This window comes from Podarcis tiliguerta (genome assembly GCF_965153285.1).
Source record: "Podarcis tiliguerta genome assembly, chromosome: 1".
Taxonomy (NCBI): domain Eukaryota; kingdom Metazoa; phylum Chordata; class Lepidosauria; order Squamata; family Lacertidae; genus Podarcis; species Podarcis tiliguerta.
Window position 1 is genome coordinate 107062255 of NC_139534.1, and position 18811 is coordinate 107081065.

The window sequence follows — 18811 nt, forward strand, 5'->3', positions numbered from 1 at the left end:
AAAAATGATGGAGGGAAGAAAAACAGAAGCAAGTTAAAAGGATAAGCCCAAGCCCATATTCTTGATTGTTATCCGACCTTCCTAATATGCTCATTATTGCCTCTCATTGGAAGATGACTGCCTACTGATCTCCAGTGGAGTTTAGCTGTGCATGGAGACATATCTCAGCAATGTTACAAGCTTGTTATCCAGGGGCTGTTACAATAGGCTGAGCTGTGGAGCATTGTGGAAAAACATGAAAATTTTAAACTCAGTTGTCTCAATAACAATTCCCAAGAGGAAGATTTAGGTGGGTTATTTAGACACTTCTGAAATAGACTTTATATCTCTGAGTGTGTTAAAGGAGCCGGAGGGATCTATGTGATTATTCTATGTGGAGTTGCTTCATATTACCCTAAAAAGAGCATTCTCCATCTGGAGAATCCAGCTTCCAGGGCTGAATTGCCTTTCAAGCAGGGTTAGAAACAGGGTCCACACCCCTACTTCATAAGGATCTGAGAATGTAACCTGATGTACCTGACTGATGACACACCCTTGCTACATCCTCCATTTCACAATCTGGCACAAACTCCACTGCTGACACTGGTTCAACAATTAATCTGAAATTGGGTAGTGGGGTGTGACTCCCCAGCAGAAGCCAGTCACCCATATTCCAGGCTATATTCTCCTCTTCTGCAGTTTCCCCCTACCAGCTATAGAACAACACTCACCGGATTGCCTAATATTTCACTTAGTGCAGCAAGCAAGTCTGTCACATGTCATTCTCTCTAGCCTGAGGCAGAGACCTGTATTGATTAGAAGTGGCAGGTTTCCTTTATAACTCAGTTTTGATTTTCAGAAGCACTCTGTTCCTGGCATTAAAAATGGTGACACCCCGCCCTCTCAGCTTAAGCAATATAACCGTCATTGGTTGTGCTTTTGACATGGCTTTGATTAGATGGAGCTGGTGTGATTTGTGTAAATGCCAGTGTTTCATAGACAGTAATGTTAAATAACTGCATAAGCAAGAGCAGGATTTTTCAAAGCTTACCCTCGTAGCTCTTTCATAAAATATACTGAAGGAAGCTCAACTGCTTTAATAATTATTCTTTTTCTTCCCAGTTGCCACCAGATGGCCCAGGAATTGAGTGATAGGAAGTTTCAACTGAACAGTTCCAAAACCTTTCACTCCTGCTGGGATTTCTCTTGTGACACTTTAAAGTTGGACCAGCAATCTGTTTGACTCATGGAGACTTATAGTTTTGCTAATTGCTATTTTGTTGGTACTGGAGAAGGTCAGGATGGTGGATCAGTTTTGATTTCTCTGCTTTTCAGTTGCCCAATCTTAAATTCAGTTAGCCACAATTCTGCATGCATTTGCAATTTTTTTAAAAATAAGGAAGGGCTCGTGAAAAATAACCAGCATTTTAAAGCATGTTTCTCCCAATAAACACATTTTTTTGCACGTGTTTTCCTCTTAATATAATGCATTTTTGTATATTAGTTTTCACTACTCTATGTATTCTGATGCATACTTATAAGGTGCACAACTTTTTGGACTGAAAACTGCACCGCAATATTCAAATAAGAGTTTATTTTGAAAGATAGCTGTGTTTCCATTCGCATATTGTTTTGGGAAGTACAAATAAGATAGGCTAACATTAAAATTTATGTCATAAGAACCTAAGAAGAGCTTGCTGATCAAGCCAATGGCCCATCTAGTCCAGCATCCTATTCTCCCAGTTGTCCAACCTGATACCTGTGGGAAACCAGCAAACATGACCTCAGCACAAGAACATGCTTCCCTCCTGCATCTCCCAGCAACAGGTTTTTAGAAGTATTGCTGCCTCTGATTATGGAGGCAGAGTATTACCATAATGGCAATGTCCCCACCCAAGATTTCATGTAGAGATGCTAAACTGGAGGGAGCTTGTTTCTGCAAGGCTCCACATTAAGCCAGTCAAGCATGGGGATGCTTGAATAATTTGATCCCTGTGGATCTCCTGTATGCAATATCCTGATCTTCATCTCTTTTACTAAGACAGAGATCAAAACTATCCACAGGATTCTGCACTTCTCTTGATGCTGTGGCACAGTTCTTGGCAGTTGAAACTGCTCAAAATAGATATTTAAATGTGTATTTGAATACTTATTTGTCGAGGATTAAAAGATTCACAGATTACTGTAAAATGGAATTACAGGTAAGACAAATGCAAAAGTGATATGAACTAGAATTAGACAGGTTCACTCATTCCTAATTGAGAGACTTCTAATAATAATCATGTCTTTGGTGCATGTCAGCATTGAGAGTTCCTTATTCAAGACTTCATACATCAGTATAGCATCAATGCATCAATAAAGAACCATCCAAGAAGTAGGGAGGAGGAATAATATTTCATGCAGGCTGCAGAAAGTATTTAGGCTTCTGAGGACTGGTGTATGCTTCCTTTTAGAATCCAGTGCCAACAGATATTTTCACAGATCTAGCAAGGCCTGCAGATGTCAGGAAATCTGATAGGGCTTTGCTGGAATATCTACATCCTTCTATTTTGTCCGAGCTGGAGCTAGGAACCAGGGCTGAATTTGGTGGCCACCCTATTGTTCATCATGGGCTCAAAGAAGGGGATAATACGGAGTTGATTTTGAGTTGGGTTTTGGTTTTGAATACCTCCATAGTCACACTCTCCCTCCCAGACTGCCTTCTAGTATTATGAACTCTCCAAGGTGCTGAAGCCAGCTCCACATCTAAAATAACTTGCTCAACTCTGGTATCAATAATGCACCCGCCAAGCATAAATTGTTCTTTTCAAATGGACATGGGCCGTCATCTCAACAGAAACATGGTCAGGGGTCCAATTCATCTTCCCTTTGCTTGTGCTTCTAACTTAATTGCCTCGCTTGGCCCAATAAAAGCCTCTGTCAGCTTTGCTGATTTCTCATAACTATCTGTCATAGCGGCTCCTTTTTGCCTCCAAATTGCACTAAATGACCTTCCAACTGCTACATCTCTGCCCTGCTGATCTCAGGTGAATGATGAAGATGGATGACAGGCATCACAGGCCATCAGTCATGTGATTGGTAGGGGCCTAGGAAGCATCTGTGTCTTTTATAGTTCATCTGCCACAGATCTTTCCTAGCTCTAACAGACAGATAGACACACACACACACACAGAGAGAGAGAGAGAGAGAGAGAGAGACTCTGGAGAATGTTCTGCCAACTAGGACCAAAGTGGCTACTTTAAGACCATATCTGGCCTTTAAGAGCAGCTGGATCTGTGCACATTAGCAAGTAGAGGCTAATGATTTCGAGATTTTGATACTGTGAGAAGCATCACCTGCTGATCTCCTCAGCATCACCAGCCCAATTATTCTGCTCATTTGGCAATTTTTTCTGACCTTTTTTCTTTTTTTCTTTTTAAAGAAAGCAATGTGTGGACTATTTTAAAAAGCAAATCAAGAGAATATAAATCCCAGAAAATAATAAAACAGAGCTAGGTCAAATGAGTATCAGCCTGCAAAATGCTGCCATCACATAGAGCCACAGTGTTATAGGAAACTATTTTTCCATGTTGCCCAGGGCGGCCTATCCTGACCAGCAGCAGTTTTCCAGGATCTTAGGCAGAAGAAGGTTTTCACCTCACCTGCCACCTGATCCTTCTAACATACCTCTAGTATGTTAGAGAGACTGAACCTGGGACGTGCTGCATGCACAGCATGTTCTCAACGGATGAGCTGTGAACCCGTCAATAAATTTATAGAGCTAGGAAATCGGTTTAAACTTCCTTTAAGATTTTTTTTTTTTTTTTTTTTGCTTTGGATAGCATATTTTAAACCTAAAGAAAGGTCAGGGCTCTTGAAACATTGTCTGCTGCAACTGTGTACCATCCAGATGTTGTTGGAACTCTACCTCCCACCTTGCCCAACTACCATGGTTATTTCTCAGAGATTAGTCATTGTCTGATACATCTTTAGGTCACTAAGATGATATTTAAATGCTACTTTTAAATGCACTTCCCCTAAAATATCCCCACACCTCTGTGTGTGGGTGTGGGTGTGTGTGTATTCAATACATGCATGTTAAATCTATTTTGACATGTGCCTTTGAGCCTGAAATTGCATCAGGACATTTGGGAAGTGCAAAACCTGTTGGATAACAAAAATTCTGATTTGCACATAAATCTGGCAAATGGCAATCAGGTCAGTTTGTATCAGAATTCATAAAGACTGAGCCCCTCAAGCAGCCCTAACTTTGTGCTCTGGGAAGTGTAGGAATGCTAATGCTAATGCTAATAATAATAAATTCCCTTGTGTGAACTGTGAGAGGTTGTGAGAACTCTGCCGCTTATCATAGTTTTGTTATTTGGCGACATAACAGTTTCCATCAGTCTCTCCTCATTCTGTTATTAGTGGGAAATACTAAAACCTTCCAGGTATTTACTCAGTTATGGGGTACTGAGTATTTTTGACAAGGAAAGATGTAATGAACTTCTTTAAGACCAGCTTGGATTGTAATGGTGCCTATTTTTTCTGTACCCCCTTAAAACCATTGGGTTTGGGTTGTGATTGCATAGCCCGTTTTAAGCACACAAGACCTCCAAATTGATGCTATCGTAGGCAGAATAGAGTTTCTGGCAGGCAGCATACTCAGCAGATGGTTCTCTGCCCACACATCTCTATTTTTGCATAGGCCCCCAATGTTTATATTAGCAGTAATGAGCTTGGGCAATTATAAATAGAATGTTGTTTATTGTTTCTTCTATAAAAGAGCAAAAATGAATAATTTCTTTTTTAAAACCCAAAAAGGGTAAAAATTGAACTGATGTAATGGAGATATTTCTCAGCCCAATGGAAAATCAGAGCAGTCAAAAAGCTTGCACCTCACTCATTTGGCAGAATAAAGAATGCTCTTGTTTTCCTTTCATTCTACCCCGCTAGATGGTGCTGTGGCTCTGTAAGTCAACCAGATGCACGCAGACACCACACAAACAAATACACCGGTGGATTGCAAAGAGCAAACCACAAATGAAGTTAGAAGAATCCATTTCACTCTTGCTGCCTTCTCCCCTCCCCTCCCCTCCTTTCCAAATTAATCTCACAAAGAGGTTTTCCAAGATCACAAGCTCTATTTGGCTCTGGGCAGTTTTCATTTCCCCTCCTTGCTTACAAAACCCTGCGGTTCTGCCATCACTTAGGACAGTTTAGGAAGCTGCTATAGGCTGCATGAGAAACTGCATTTGGGGAAACAGTGTTATTAAATAGCATCACGACTCCTCGGGAGCATTAAGAACAGCTATCCTGTCTTGACATGTCCACTGAGTGAAGCTTAAATATGTGTCACCCTGAGTGCAAGAGAGAGAGAGCAGAGAAAGGGATGGTGTTTATCTTACAGTGAACTGCTTTTGCTCTGCCACAATGAGTATTGCTTTAGGTCCAGCCATGGGGATTCAAAGCTGTCCATTCATGGGTGACAGAACACACAGCAAGCAGCGGTTGAAGTTTAGCTTATCAGTTTCTCACCTCCTATCTCTCTGATCCTTGGGTTATCCTTCCCAGGTACACTGGTGGATGTTGAAACCTCGAAAGACAAGGAATGATGGAATTTCCTGAGCATTCTAGAGTGGAACCTTGACACCCTGGGAAGCATCTACAGTGCCCAATCAGTGAGCTGGTCATCCCCACCTTTATAGGACCTTTCTGCTAAATCAGGCATGAGGAGCCTATAGCACTCCAAAAGTTATTGGACTCCAACACTCATCAACCAGCATGGCCAATGATCAGGAATGATGGGATTTGTAGTCCAGTAATATCTGGAGGGGCCACAGTTTCCCCAGTCGTGTTCTAAATGAAGCAAGGAGGGAGAATGAGAAATTTGTAGACATTTGTAGACATTTATTTGTTCGTGCGTGTGATAAAATTGCAAGGTTCTCAGGTGGAAGTAGTACGTCTTACAAATATATAAGTGGTGTAAGAGATGATTTTTGGTTATTATAAAAGTGAAACCATAGTTCAGTCATGTACCCACTGGCAATGCAGATGTCTTATACCTTATCTGCTTTGAAAAAATACTGGAATTACCCACCCACCCCGAAAGATAGTAGATGATTATATAGCATCACTGCCAGGAGTGAAATAGGGTGAATTGCTGCCCCTCATGGGGGTGGCCATCTTCCCCTCACCCCATGAAATGCCTAAATAACAATGCCTACTGCATGAGTTTGACCAAACTGTGGGAGGCAGTGGAAGACAGGAGTGTCTGGTGTGCTCTGGTCCATGGGGTCACGAAGAGTCGGACACGACTAAACGACTAAACAACAACAACACTGCATCACATAGCTTCTTCCCAAGGACATTTGTGGCTCCATTTTTCAAATGACACTGCAGTTGTGTTGCTGGCCAGATCTCATCTGATCTGTGTCTTTGCTTTTAAAGTGACTAAAAAGGGGAATGGGGAAAGAAACCCTCAGACCACATGGCAGTATATTCTGCAGATGTTACTATCCCCACCTGAATATCCTTCCACCTGAATGTCTAGTGCTTCTAATGTTCAACTGGGGTGCCCCCCTCCTAAAAAAAGATAATAGTGAGAAATTTGGGAGGTTGGACATTCAGTCCAGCACTCAACTTGTGCCACTTAAAGGTTTGTGGATTTCCTCCATTAACGGCTTCCTTCCCTATACTTTCTAGGGGCTAGTTTCACCTTCTGTTGATGGCCTGGGCTTCCCATTTTCATTTGGAGGCCGAAAACATTGTCCATAGTCAAGGAAAATATGCCTCAAGTTTGTTTAAGAAGCAGCTTCTTTATTTAATCCTCCTGAAATTTCACAGCCTAAGCTAAATTGACAGCATTGCTTTAAATAATGACTCTCTTTCCATAGTTGTTGCAAAGGTTACACACTTGCTTCAGGACTCATTTGGACCTGAAGTCCTGAATCTGCAGTTTTCCAGTGGGCAACTATTAATCTGATAGGCTCTGCTGTAAATAATCACAGTAAATGCCATGTAATGTATCTTCATGGGGCAGGAGGGGAGCTTTCCATCATGGAGTCACCATTAGCAAGTTGTTTGAAGTCTCCACTAATTGTCTGAAAAGGGAACACAAAAGTAAACTTTTCCCCCCCTCTTAGCTTCATATTGGTCACACTTGCACATCACAATCAGCCAGGATTCTGGGCTTATCTTGGCTCTCTTTGAAGGAGCATTATATTCAGTCATTTTGCTCCTCCTTTTGCATGAGCGGGTAACACTAACTAGGAAGGACTGGTAAGCCCAGTATCCTGAAACAGGCCAGAATGGTCAACTGGAGTCTTTAAACTAGGATTCGCAGTTGGGAGCCAAAACCAGGATCCCAGGCTCACTCATCATGATAGGATGCCCCTTTCCGATTAGTTTTACCTGCTTGAGCAATCAGGAGTGAATGAGTCACATGCAGATGCAAAGTAGGCTAGGAATCCTGGCTTACTGTCATGAAGGGCAAATGTGACCATTGTTTTCTCAGCAAAGATCAAAAGCACATGGGCAGAGTGAGGGAAAGGCAGGATATAAATATAATAATAGAAATAATCATCATCACGTTGGCTACAAAGCAAAGCAAAGATTAAGCTGGTGATTTCCCCTGTGTCTAAGAGCCATTTCTGTATCATGAAACATTCCTCACCAATGCAAACACTTTTGGAAGGCCATCTACCAGGAACATAAATTGGGATGGGCAGCCCTTTCCATTGGTGTTTTATTCTCCAAGATGATCATGGGCAGAGCAATCCAAACCCCTTTTGCCAAATTGGATTGGAGGAGGGATGAATTAAGTGGAGATATCTCTAAACCCAACCCTCCTGAACGAGCCAGACTCCTGTCAGTGCTGGCTTCCCCCTTCTGTCACTGCACATGCAGGGGGACAGAGGCCTGCTGGCTAGGCCCAAAGGGGTCTAGCAGAAAGCCCCAGAAAAGGGTGTTCTGAAGGTGAGGAGGGTGAGGGGTTGAGCTGAGATGGCTTGAGACCGGCTGAACCTTGAGCTGGTCTCACAGCTGTTTCACAATGACGTTAGGCTCAATATAAGCCTGCTCATCCTGCTCCCCCCACCTCCACCTACCTCCATGTCTGCTATAAGTAGCAAGGCTGTGGATTCAGCAGTGGCTCCACTGCTTTGCAAACTTCCGCTGGCAGAGTGTGTTGGTGTTAGAACGGCACCCTATGAAGAGTTATCCATGAAGTATTCTGATGTGCTGTTCAATCAGGGTCTCGTGGTTATTCCTTTGCAGATAAGAGTCAGGGGTCGGCTAGCATTTGAGTGGCTGTTTTAAGGAGATCTTCACACCTTTACACACTTTAAACTTCCCTGAGTAGTGAGAGGTCCCAGGAGCTATGCATACTTGTTTGGCTTCCTTTGGAAGGGGAGATAATTGGAGACTTGTGGTATTCTGCTGTATTGTAGCTCTATTCCATCCATCTTTGCATTTTTGTGCAAATTTCTTCAACCGAAACTGGGCTGCAAAATTCAGAGAAGTGTGTGATCCAATGGATAGCTATGTTCCAATCTGCATTTAAATATGAGACTGGCTAATTAGGTCTGTTTGCTTTGAAATGTGAACACATTCATCCTTCATACCTAAGCATTTCTGCAACTAACAAATCCACTACCCTATATCAGGTCCCCAGAGAGAGGGAGAGAGAGAGAGAAAGAAAGAAACCTCTACATACCCCAAAATACATTACTCTGAGAAGAGTAGATAAAATAAGCAGTGAAGACCTTTAATGAGAGATGCAGACCTGGGAAAATATGTGGGAGGGAGCTCAAGCTTTCAGGATGCTAAACCAATACAGAGCAGGCTAAGGCTAGCTCTGGATATTGACAGCACGTTGGTCAGAAAAAAACCGGCCACAGTCCATACCCCACCAACACCAAAGGCTAGTATCTAAGGTGATATTTTTGCTAAGGATATTCACTTTCGGTTCGGAGCTTCAGGGCTGTTTGTGAGCATATTTTCCATTCTCTTTGCAAAAAGCATAAGAAGAATTCTGCTGCATCATACTAGAGATCTATCTCATCCAACCCCCTGTTTCCCACATTGGTCAACCAGAAGCCCACAAGCAAGACATGAAGGAAGTAGTCCTCCCATGCTATGGCTCATCAGCAACTGGTTTTCCAATAAATGCTGCCTCTGAAGCTGGAGGTTCAAAATAGTTATTCTGGCCAATAGCTACCAGTGGCCGGTTTTACACACCCACTAAACTATGATTTAGGGTCTCAAGAAACCCATAAATATCAAGCTAATACAAAATTTTATATTAGCTAGATGGTTAGGTTGCAATTTGTTGGATTGCAGATGTAAATGGTCAATATTTCTTCTTCCATTAACCTTTATGTTAGAATAACATACATTTTTTGGGTAATGCTATGTAGCCTCTTAAATTTGGCACAGAACCCTGGCGTCTCCAGGTAGGGCTGAGGGAGACTTCCCATCTGAAACACTGGAGAGCCTCTGACCAAAATACTAAGGTAAAGACCAATGGCCTTATTTGGTATAAGACAACTTCCTAAAATAGTATGTAATCTGGTTCTGATAGCTACCAGGAGACTTATCCTCCATTCACCTTTCCTTATAAGGAAGGCGCTCCTACTCTTTTACAACTCACTGAGGAACCACTTGCAAATGTTTATTAAATTATATGTGATTCCCTCCCCCCAATTTTTTAAAAATTGAAGTGAAGTACAGTACACTTTTTATTTTTACAGAATTTGTTAATAAGAATATTTAAGAATGAAAGACAATATTCTGCAGTGACCTAGAGAATAAATTACCCCCCCCCCCAATTTGTAATTTGTTGTCCAAGAAGTGGCGCTACAGGGAATGGTTAAATAATTAGTTCACAATGGATCTCACTCGCCTGAGATGAGAAGGGATTTTTGTTTTGTTTTTTAACTGTAGTGGGCTGCTTCCTCTTGTGATGAAAGCACCATAAGAGGCATGGAATTGTGCTATGTTTCACAGTGTCAGCTTGAAGCAATTATTGGGCATTAGGCTACAGTCAGTCAGAGCCAGGACTGTCCGTCTCTTTCTCACTCTCTTGTTGTGCAGTATAAATAAACAAATAAATAAAAGCATTCATTTCCCCTTGGGAAATGAATAAGGGAATAGTAGAATAGTGGTTATTATGGAGGTGAGCTGCTGTGAATGTGCAGGGGGGCAAGTCTAGTGGAATTGATGTCAGGACTTGACAACAGAACCTTTGCCTTTCCTTTGCTGGGCGATTGAGAGGGGTATCTGTATCGTATTTCCAGACCCTGCAGGGCTGAAGGCCTGTAGGATTTCCAGTGAGTAGTGCAAGACAAGATAGGACTGTTTACACAGCTGTGCATATAAATTAGCATATGTAGTTTTTATGCAAATCTGTTTCTTTTTTATCCTTTTTTGGGGGGTTGATGCTCCCCTTTTGATGTGATTCACAAGCTGGCCATCCTAAAAGAGCAACTGTGCATCCCTGTGCCTTTCACAGGAGACAATAATGGTTAGGGCTGCCATACGTCTGGATTTTCCCAGACATTTCTGGGATTGCAAAGGTGGAATTGATGTCTGGGGGGAATTTCCAAAAGGTGGTGCTTTCTGGGTGTTCTGGTTTTAACTTTTTGAAATATGGCAACCCTAGTAATGGTGGGGTGTGGAAGACAGATAGCTCTGAGACCTCAAAACTGTAAAGGACAGAGCTACAGGATCAAATGGGTGTCAGTCAGGTGACCTCCTGCTAGAATCTGGGATGGTTAAGGAGGAAGCTGGTGAGGGCTATGGTTCTACCTGGGCTACCTGAGGCAGTACAATCAATTGGGGGTGATGCTGCAATGGTTGTTCTTTGATCATCAGAAGGAGAGCAGAATCCGGGGCAGATGTGGGGCACAGGGCTAGTCCACAGTTTCAGACTTTCTCGTGCCTGTCTGTTTCAAAACAGATGGAAGCTCACCTATCAATGGATAGCAATAGGTAGGAGAGTGGCAAAGCAGAAGTTGAAGTCTTGGAGAAATTACAGCTGTATGGTTTGAAATGCTAAAGGTAGATTAAAAAATAATCCCCAGCTAGAAGTGAGATAAATATAGTGGAATGCCTTCTGCCTCATTAACACCAAACTGCTAACCTTCCTCATTACTTCACCAGAAGCTCAACAGTAGAGCATAGACTATGCATGCGAAAGTCTCTAGGTTCATCTCCAGTTTAAAAGGTCATGTGGTGGGTGATGCACAAGACGTTCCTCTGCCCAGGATCCTGGCAGGCCACTGCCAGTTAGGCAATATTGGGCTAGACTGACAAATAGTCTGACCCACTATAAAGCAGGTTCCTGCTCTCTCTCTCTCTCTCTCTCTCTCTCTCACACACACACACACACACACACACTCTTACTTGAGATCCAGACAAGTGTGATACATCAAAAACTGCCTATTTTATTACTACTGGACAACTGTTGGCATTTGTCCTATTTCTTCTCATGCCTCAAGCTCATCTTCATTGATGACATTGCAGAAGATGCTTGGAAGATGGCTGCCAAATGACAATCCTGTATTTTCCAAAGGCCCCAAGGTGACCTCCTCAAGGCTCATTGCACTCCAGCACTACTTAGTGTTCATATGTGCATAATCTAGCCACAGTGGGCTCTGTTGTCGCCTGGAGCTTTTGCCCTACCATAATTCTTTTTGGGAAGAGGATAACCTCCCATCTGACTGTACTTCCCCTCTCCTGGCCCCCCACCCAAAGAACAAAGTCCTTTATTATGACCAACCTGGTTGCTGCTTCAATGCCCTGTATTTTATCAGCTGCAAAGTGTTTCCTACGTTGTTTGGTTAATGTGATGGATGCTTCTCTCCCTGCCTTCTTGGTGTTTAAGCCAAGATGCAGAATTGCAAGTTAAAAGGTGATTAATCTTCCCTAATGGGATTGCACACTACAAACAGGATCTCACCCTCCACGTCTTTGTTAGCCCTGACCGGAGCTTGCATTACCTCAGACTCAGTAATAGGTCATTTATAATGAACAACAGAAGATGTGGGGAGGAGAGGAGGGTTGTTTGGTCAAGTGTCAGCTGCCCCCAGCTCATTTAGACTTAATCCCATTGTCCAAGTGATCCTGAGTTCTGGGTGGTGTGTAATTGGGTGTACAGTGAGATGACAACATCCAGCCTGCTGCAGTGTTTCATCCTTTTATCCCATTAACACTAGCTTCTTACAGTCAAATAACTTAGCTCTAGGTTAGGCAGTATAATCTGGGGAAGACAAGAGTGCATACCCACTCCAGATTCAGAGCTGTAAAAACAGAGCTGGGGCCATGAGTTCTTTATGGAGGCAGCTCATATGCAACTCAGCTGAATCCGGGCTCATGCCTTTGAAATGTCTTATTGCGAATGCTGTACTTAGTCTAAAGATGGAGCTGCAGTTTAGCAGGCAAATGCATCGTGCCTGGTCATCTTCATCAGACCAACGCAGCCCTGAGAGATGAGCCATTTGACAAAGGTGTGGCTACGGCACACCTGCAGCTTTTGGAAGTCCTGCCAGTTGGGGATAGAACAGAATTATGTTCAGTCCACATTTTAAAGCCAACTGACTTTATTCTCCCCTCCTGAATCAGAATGTACATGGATGCGCAGACTAGGGCATCATCATCTTTTAAATTGTTACACACATCTCTAAATTATTTTGAGCAGTTCTTCATTCAAAAAACATACCACTTTGCATTAAAAAATGTGTATTTTAGGATATTCTCAAATACATATCATTAGATACCCAACTGATACCTGTGGGTTGAGCATGAACATTTATGAAGGGAAGCCTATGGGTGTACTGCTGTATATGCACAGGCTTCTGCATGACCCCACATGAATGCTCAGTTATCAGAGGAGGGGAGAGCAGGGTGTATGGTATTGTGGATGGGACAATAATCCTGGTCTGCATCTGCCTCCCCATGTCTAGTCTCTATGTAAAGGATAATTTGAGACAAGCATTATTGAGGGAAATCAATGTCATCAAATAATCTGGAAAACAACAACAACACAGAATGGGGTAGCAACAACACAGAATGGGGAGGAGAGGATTTGTCATTGGCTGCTAGTGATGTCATGGGTTCTCTCCAGTGGAGCCAGGACCATTATGATCACTTCATCTTATATACTCTCACAATATGTCAGTAGCACTGATAGTGGCATGGTGAGTGGACAGGAAAATATAATTGCTCCAGTGATGAAATATTTGAGTACTGGGAAAGTGTGATTCTCTCCCTTTCTCCATTACCTTGAGACAAGAAATCTGGCTTCCATGCAACAAATGCGTCTTTTCATGCAGCTGAAAATGTGCACGCACACAATCATTAACGTGGAAAGATGCACCAGTGAGAAAAAAATATTGAAAATTCATTTTTCTCCTCTGATTATTATTATTATTATTTATACTCCACCCATCTGGCTGGGTTTCCCCAGGCACTCTGGGCGGCTCCCAACAGAGTATTAAAAATAATAGGGAGAAGGAGGGCAAGAGTCATCAAGGAGTTTGTTCTCAGGAACAATTAGGTGCAGAGAGGTTGGAAAAGTGACTAAGACGTGCGAATTAACAGCCAAGGTTAGTTTGATTAGCAACAGAGAGGTGTTCTAGAAGAAGTTAATCCCAAGATCTCACAGCGGCTCATTGAATGCATAATGTAAGAGGCTAAAAATAAAAGGAAGGATCGTCAAGTGCAACTGTGTGCTTAAGAGTAGAGAACTGTGGATATTAGGATAAGTTGCTTTTGTTATACTGTTGGCTCTCTTGTCAGCTTGTTTGTTACACATCATGATTACCTTTGGCTTCCATGCTGAATGTATACTATGATCCCCATTCAGAAACAGCAACAAAAGCCTTCTGAATCACCATCTTTAGCTAAATGCAAATCATGAGCATTTTGAGGGATGTCTGAAGGGGTTGGACATATTTATTTCATACATAGAAAGGAGAGACAAAGAATTATGAACGGAGGGGAGATAAGAATGGTAGTGTTTGTTTTACCTTTCTAAATGACCACATCCCATCAGCCAGGGGTAGACAAAGTGGTGTCCTTCAGGTGGGACTGCAATTCCCATCAGCCCCTTACAGCATGGCCACTGGTCAGGGGTGATAAGTGCTGCTGTTCTACAACATCTTAAGGGCACCTCATAGAAACCAGTTGCTTCCTCTGGCCATACAAGTCAAGAAGCCATGGGTTTCAGTTGCACAAAAGAAGCTACAGTACCTGCGAAATATTAGGGAAAATGTTCAGTTTCTAGTAGTGTTTTCCCTGTGAAACATGAACGGTTTTATTCAGAGTGCCAGCTTTATGATACTAGAGAATGAGGGGTGCTGCTTCTGCCAGCTCCGTGGGCATAAGCAACTTATTTGCAGTTCATAGAAATCTCTGTGCATTTCTCAGGGGGTAATTGTCCCCTGTGCAGCCCAAGCATCTCTCCAGTATCAGGCAGGCTCAGTGTCAGCAGAGGTCAAGGATGGAACAGCTCTAAGAAACTAAACCCCAGGAGCTAGCAGTTCAGTGCAGAGCAGATGGTGGGATAATGTTGGTGGAGGATGTCGCCCTCCAGGAATGTCAGGGTCAAACATCTCACCAGCATAGGGCGTTAAGTGTAATGGGAAGGGGAGGGCTGGAGAGAAAGGGAGGGAGATCAAGAAAACAGGAGGTTAAATGAGGCGATGCTTGTGCAGTGGTACTGCGCCACTCCAGAGCTCTGCCAAAGAGAAAGGTTACTTGCCTGCCACTTCATTAGGAGAAAGGGAGGCACTTCAAGGAGCCTCATCTGTTGAGTAGACAGAGTGGATCCTAACGAAAGGAATGACGGATTAAGAACTGTCTGGGAGCTAATGTACTGTTTACTGCAGTATAAATGGCTGGTGTTTGGGGAATGACAGCTGAGAGGAAGCGACAACCGGGTGGTAGCGGAGGGGAGGGGGAGCTTTCTTGATTTCCGAAGCTCCTGCTCCGAAGCAAAACTGCAGTTTGGAAGGAGAGAGATATGGTCTCCTCTGGATTCCCTTCCACCTTCTGTTCTGTTCTGCCTAAACAAACAGGCCAATTTTTTAAAAAATGGCAGCTTGGTCCTACTGTGCAAATGGTATTGAATTGAATGCTTGCTTTTCTTTAATTATTAGTGGAAATGATCACTAGCCTTAAGCACAGATTGGATTGGGGGCTGAGAGCTGTGGCTCCATCCCTTCTTCTTGCCCCTGTGAACCAGCTCCTTGCTCCAAAAAGAGGGACAGCCCTTTTTAAATTATCATCTTTATTTATTAAATTATATTCTGCTCTTCACCTCACCTGGGCCTCAAACCAGCTTACAAAGGATAAAAAAATGTACAAAATACAGAATGTAAAGCATGAATTAAATCAGTGGAGAATAAAACATCAGAACAGCATTCATGGTGCAAAGGTCTCTTGGAATATAAAACCATTTTAACTAGGCATCTGGAACTTGGCAGGGACAGCGCCTGCCTGATTTCTTCTTAGCAGAGTAAAAAAGCTCTATTACCAGAAAAGGGGAGAATCCTTCTTCATCATTAAGTACATTTGTGGAGAAAGAGAATGGTAATTTATGATGAGCAGTCATCTCAACAAATTCACCTGAAAGAAAAAGCTGAGTATTGGAAACACATATACACAGAATCAGGGGGGAAAGGTCAATTTCTCTTTCTTTAGGTTCTCAGATTATTTTTCACTGCCATTATAACCAGGACATTTTTCCAGCTCTAGCACCTCTCAGGTGGGCACCACTGCCATCCTAAGAGAACGAGGGAGGCATTTGTGGTGAGTTCTGGCACCTCTTTTTCTAGAAAAATAGCACTGATTATACCTGTCATCATCATTAAGGCAACAGCCTATCCAAAATCTAATTTTAAAAGCTGGCTGCAACTCTTAAATAATAATTTTATTTTCCTCCTTTCCAGACAGCATTCAGTATGTATATTTCCTTAGCTTTAAAGCCATGTGACATGTAAGAGTTTTTCAAGCTGAAGGGAGCTGCTATTCAGCAGCAGCAGCAGCAGCAGCAGCTTCTACCTTGACAGATGTTAACATGAGAGAGACAGTCTCCTGCCCGGCATGCTGTCTGCTTCTCGTATTCCTCTGGCTGCCTTTAAATTATGAGATTTCTCTGTCTCTTTGCTGAGCCCAGGTGTGGAGTGATCTGCTAAATGCCAGGCTCTTCTTCTTCTTCCCAGGTCTCCACTTTGTGCAATAACGTATTGTTAGGGAAAATGGGCACCCGCACTCCAAAAACAAAACAGGTGCTTTCTGCACTTGTGTTAACACTATTCTGTATGAAGAGGAAGGCTCTTCAAGATGCAAACAGCAGATTCTCCAGAGCCCAGTTGCCTTCCGGGAACGTGTGATCACACTTTGATAATGATCACATACATCTGTGTCACCTTTTCAATGAGAAAGACATTCCACAATAGAGGGACAACTTTATTTCTGCCTCTAGATTAGAAAGAAGCAGCTGTTTCCCAGTCTGCAGCAAGCATAGTTCCCAAATGCTCAGTGGAAGGAAAGGAGAACTACGGGCATATAGGAAGTATTCGCCCATTTGGCCACTGGCATATGGCTTCAAATGCTGCCATGTCTTTAGATGTCCTGAAAAGCATGCAGCATCAATGCTTCCACACTGTGTGATGCAAGGATGCATATATTACAGATTTAGAATGATAATGTCTTTGCTGAAGCTTTTCTTTTAGATCTTTTGAAACATGCAACCAACTAGATATGTAAGGTTATATCCCAAAGAACCACAATTTCTTTCACTGTGACACGGATGCCCTAACTTCTTAGGCTTGGTCTAATAATAAGAATGAGAATAATAAGAATAATAATTTATTATTTATACCCTGCCCATCTGACTGGGTTTCCCCAGCCACTCTGGGTGGCCCCCAGCAAAATATTAAAATACAGTACACATTACCTTATCTCCTGGGAAGATGGGGTTGTGGGATGCATTACTTTCCATGTGAGATTATTTATCTGACTAGCCTTGTGTTCACTGATTGTACGAACCAAGTAACTATAATTAAAAGCAATTAAATGGTTCTGTGCATTGGGTAATGCATAGCAAAGACACAAATCCTCTTCACAGAATTGACTGTTGATTGGTTGACATGTGCTGGCAACACTGTTTTGTTTATTTTTATATATATTTTTAAAAATGACCACAATGAAGAGATCTGAAATTGTACATTTTATTGTAATTTAATATTGAATGGATTCAAGAGTGGGTCATTACATTTTGTTGAGAATCTTCCCCTCTGGTGGCTATCTGAAATAGAGCAGTTTGGTCAATTCTTTGTGATGTGCTTCTGTACACCAGGACATCTGATAGGCCATAGGAAGGAAGATGGAGCTAGATACCAATCACAACATGGGGGTAAACAAGGAAGCAGCCATATAATTCAGGGATGGGAAATCTATTGCTCTCCAAATATTATCGGACTACAGTTCCCATCATCCTCAATTACTGGCCATGCTGGCTGGAACTGATGGGAGTTGGACATATGCAAATGGGAACCTTACATTCAAGCAGCTGATCACACGTAGATGTCCTTTGAAGACATCTCAACATGTAGATGCTAAGGTGAGACTGGCAGAGTCAGTAGGACCAGCAGGCACAGTCCTGCTCTGCCTCCATACATTTGCATTACATGTGGAGTATATTTTCGAAATATCAATTCTCCCCTTTAAAATGGTACGTGTGATAAGTGGTTTGCGCATGTCTGTTTTGTGGCATTCAGAAAATACTGAGAAGTGGAACTCCACAAGTGTGTGCCTTCGTAGTGAAACAGGCACATATGCTAATGTAACCACATAACATGCATCATATAGGCTTACAGTGACATCATAATCAGCCTTCAAATCGTTGCCAAAGATCTAGAACTTGACTAGAAGGCCACTGTGTTAGTATCAGGAAGCAAGATAGCAGAAAGCCATTTCATCAAAGGTGATGAAGAGAGTCTTGCTCCAGAACCTCTTTAGAAGTTAAAAAATGAAAAGAAAAAGAGATGGAGGTAATTTAAGGAATAGGCCCTTTTCAGTGCTGGGACCAGTGTTGTGGAATTCCCTCCACAATGAAGTTTACTGAATTTACAGTGCAATACAGATGTAAGTCTGATTGAATTCAGTGGGTCTCACTCCCTCGATAAGTGGGTATAGGATTACAGCTTTAGAAAGCTGGCAAATGCCTTTCTTCTTCAAAAAACATTTGAGGAATGATTCTGGCTTTTCATATGTGGATTGTATATGCTATATTGTATTGCTGTAGTGTATATTGAATTTAGCTACTAACATGAGTTTGACCAAACTCTGGGAGGCAGTGGAAGACAGGAGTGCCTGGCGTGTTCTGGTCCATGCTGTCACGAAGAGTTGGACACGACTAAATGACTAAACAACAACAACAGCAACAGCAACATATTGAATTTAAGGGTCAATATGTATTGGGTAGGGCTCCCCCCCCCCATTGTGTTGTTTTATGGTTGTGAACTCAAAACAATAAACAATAAAACAATACAATGTCAAAGGCAGGGGGGCTCATCTGGACATAGAATAGGATAACAATTTAATAAATGAAAAATGAACGATCCTGAAATCTCCAAGGAGAGAGGAAGTGCACAGTATTGATCCACCAAGACTTTTGTTCCTAGGGGTTTCATCTATAGAATTGCCGGCTGGAAATATTCTTGGTTAAGCATTTAAGCATAATAGTTCTCATGTGGGAAAGATAGACATGAAAGCAGTAGGTAGGAAAACGCCTTTCTCCACTCTCCTGGAATCAGTAGCCTGGCTTCCAGCTGGGCTCTTGTGA

General features: G+C 42.4%; 1 protein-coding gene and 1 long non-coding RNA gene across 30 annotated transcripts in view; both read left to right on the forward strand.

Moving 5' to 3' along the window:
• NRXN3 (neurexin 3) overlaps positions 1–18811 on the forward strand; it is a 1187696-nt gene that overhangs the window by 560759 nt on the left and 608126 nt on the right. The window lies entirely within an intron of this gene.
• Positions 17903–18811, forward strand: part of LOC310681407 — a 71696-nt gene continuing 70787 nt past the window's right edge. For both annotated transcript variants that reach the window (XR_014513254.1, XR_014513255.1), the window contains exon 1: positions 17903–18111. This is a non-coding gene — a long non-coding RNA (uncharacterized lncRNA). The remainder of the gene's footprint in view (positions 18112–18811) is intronic.